General features: G+C 48.7%; 1 non-coding gene across 1 annotated transcript; it reads left to right on the top strand.

Annotated features, from left to right (window-relative positions):
- The first annotated feature begins 967 nt into the window (after positions 1-967).
- LOC131754194 (U6atac minor spliceosomal RNA) lies at positions 968-1093 on the top strand. Its single transcript, XR_009335226.1, has one exon. It is a non-coding gene; the product is annotated as a U6atac minor spliceosomal RNA (small nuclear RNA).
- The last annotated feature ends 2291 nt before the right edge of the window (positions 1094-3384 follow it).

Below are 3384 nucleotides of genomic sequence, written 5' to 3'. Positions count from 1 at the left end.
AATTGCTGTTGTTTCCTCCTACCTTGATGGCAGCTCTTTCCCGAGCTCTTTCGCTGGCTCCTCCTCTTCTTGACCTCGAAGTGTTAGCATAGTATGGGGACTTCTTTCCTATTTACAGACTCTCCCTGCTTAGATCCCATCTTGGCCTCTGACTTTCAGTGCCGTCTAGAGGTTGGAATCTTTGAGAAGCAATGGGGAACAGAGTAGAGGATGAAACAGCAGCTCCAGCTCAGGAACCCCTGCCTGGATGTTAATCCCCACTCCACCCTGACAAGCTGTGTGACCTTAACCCTCTGTGTCTCAGTAGATGGTATCTCCCATCTGCATGGGGTCTCCCCAGTGCAGGGTCTGAGACAGAGTCTTAAGTGTGAGTAGCTTATTTGGGAACATGACCCGGGGAGCAGGACTGAGGGAGAGGAAGAGTGAAACACAGATAGAGGGTTGCTGACCTAGGTGTGTGAACTAGTTGGCCACCTCTATGGGTGACTGCTGTTCCATCCTGCAGGACCTTCTGAGAAGCTTTATGAAGTGTACTTCAGAACCTTCCAGAAGAAAGGGGGATCACTTATACATTGGCTCCTATGGAGTTACCCCAGTGATGTTAACTCCCTGCAGTCCTGGGAGGCTCATGTGTCAATGCCAAGTGGGTCCCATGGGTGTCCCCGACACCAGGGTGTCAGGAGGCTTTAAGAGGCATGCAGAGGGACAGTGTTGGCTGCACTTGTGTGACACTGGTCGAGGCCTGTGTAAAACCGGTTACCACAGTGGGGTACCAAACCAGAGGGGAGGCCGAGGGAATCTGAGGTGGTGCACGTGACGTGCCCAGTACAGATGGGGTCATTGTGGAGCTCTCCTCATAGGACTGCTGGCCCTTAGCATGTGGCCATCAACATGGTGGTGACTCAGATCCTGACATCTCCCCTGCCTAGTGGACATCTCAGAGGCCTCTCATGTCCAAAACAGAGCTGTGGTGCATGAAAGGAGAAAAGGCTAGCACTTCCCTTGACAAGGATGGAAGAGGCCCTCGGGCCAGACAACACACATATGGTTAAGGCATTGCCACCTACTTCGTGGCCTCTAACCATTGTTTTTTAGAGCTACCATATGACCCAGCAATCCCACTACTGGGCATATACCCATATATATGGAATCTAGAAAAATGGTATAGATGATCTTATTTGCAAAGCGGAAATAGAGATACAGACGTAGAGGACAAGCGTATGGATATCAAGGGGGAAAGCGGGGTGGGAGGAATTGGGAGATTGGGATTGACATATATATCCTATGGATACTGTGTATAAAATAGATAACTAATGAGAACCTACTGTGTAGCACACGGAACTCTACTCAATGCTCTGGGGTGACCTAAACAGGAAGGAAATCCAAAAAAGAGGGAATATATGCACACGTGTAGCTGATTCAGTTTGCTGTACAGTAGAAACTAACACAACATTGTAAAGCAACTGTACTCCAATAAAAATGAAACCAAACCAAACCAAACTGAAACAAAACAGAGCTCTGATTCCCTGCCTCTCCCCCAGCCCAGCCCTTCTTCCAGTCTTCCCCATTGTAGTTCAATAGCCTGGATCCATCTCTCACCGCCACCCCTTACATCTAATCCATTATCAAACTCTAGCTTCAAAGTATACCCCAGTCTGACCTCCTCATTAACTTCTGTCACAAAGCAACCAGCCCAGGCCAAGGCACCTTTGCCCACACACACCCGTCCCCTCCACGTTCCCCACCTCCGCCCCGGCCCACGACAGTGGCCTCCCAGCTGTCTCCAGCCTCTGCTCTTGCTTCCTGACAGTTTATTCTCCCACAGCAGACAGTGAAAATGTTACTCCCTGATGAAAGCAGCCCTCCAATAACTTCCCATTATCATTTTTCTAATAACAGCTTTATTGAGATATAATTCACATACCATATAATTCACCCATTTAAAGTATACAATTCAAATTTTTTTTTTTAGTATATCCACAGGACTGTGTGACCATTACTGTAATCAATGTTAGAACATTTTCATCACCACGCCCCCACAAACCCCCCTCCTCCTGCTCCTTGTATCCCTTAGCAGTCACTGGCTCATTTCCTCCCAACTCTCCCAGCTTGGGCGACTCTACTTTAGAGACTAATCTACTTTTTAGTCTCTATGGATTTGCCTATTTTAGACATTTCACATAAATCGTGGAATATGTGTCTTTGTGACCAATTGCTGTTTCCTGTTATTCTTAAAATTAGACCCAAACTTCGTGGTCCAGCGCCCACTGCAGGCTCTCCAGCTTGCTGCCTGCCTGTCGGGCCATGCCTCCAGCCTCACTCGCTCCTCTCTGTGCTCCTTCACCCTCAGGACCCCGACCTTTTCTTTTCCCTGCATCCGTCCTGGATTCTTTCTTAGATTTGCGCCTGAGCCAGTCCTTCTCCTGATTCAAGTGTCTGCCCAAATGTCACCTCCTCAGAGAGGATTTTCCTCTTTTCCATCCCACCCCCAATCTCTACCCCTTCCCCTGACTATCTGAAATTTATTTATTTGTTTACATACTTGTCTGCTGGCTCTCAGCCCCTTTAGACCTCTGTAGGGTGGAGATTTTTGTCCTGTTCACGTTTGTGTCCTTAGCACCTTGGGCGGTGCAGGGGTTTGGGCGAAGTTGGGGTTTGACATTTACTGCACAAATGATTGGGTGATGCTTCTGGAAGTCCCCCTGAGGAGTTTCCACAATTCCTTCCACCGCCTAAAGCAGGGTGAAACACCTTGAAAGTTACAAGTTCTTCCCTAGATCTAATGAAAATCCACTGTGCTATAGTTTGCATTCATTTTCTTTTCCTGCTGGGTATCGTGGTCCTTACTCATAGACCACCCACCCCGTTCACCAGCTGAGCTCTCTTGCCTCAGGCTCTCCTCATAGATTCTCTTCCTGGAGTCCCTTGCTCCCCTAGGGGAGGGTACCCCGATTGTCAGCTGTGACTGTTACGGCTCGAACACAAATGAAACAACATGGCCTGGACCACACAGTCCTCAGTTATCCGCGTACCCTCACTGGCCAAGCTAAGTGCTCTGGGCTTCCACTCCGGACTTGGCCTTCTCCATCCCTCGCTTCTTTGGAGCCCTGACATTGCCTCCTTGCCGTCTCTTTAAAAATCTCAGCCTGGTGGGAAAACAGGCTTTTTCATACATTGCTGGTGGGAATGAATATGGCACAACCTCTACGTAAGAGTTTGCAAGGTGTCTTTAAATTACCAATGTCCCAACCCTTGGACCCTGTGCACCTGTGCGCATCTGGAAGGACAGATCCCACACTGTCTGACAGCAAAAGATTAGAGACTGACCACCTAGTCCCATCAACAGAGGACTGGTTTAGAACAAGGAACACTTTGCAGCTGTAA

The sequence above is a fragment of the Kogia breviceps genome, chromosome 3 (genome assembly GCF_026419965.1).
Source record: "Kogia breviceps isolate mKogBre1 chromosome 3, mKogBre1 haplotype 1, whole genome shotgun sequence".
Taxonomy (NCBI): Eukaryota; Metazoa; Chordata; class Mammalia; order Artiodactyla; family Physeteridae; genus Kogia; species Kogia breviceps.
The sequence above is the reverse complement of the archived record's forward strand: the minus strand, read 5'-3'. Positions and strand labels throughout refer to the sequence as shown.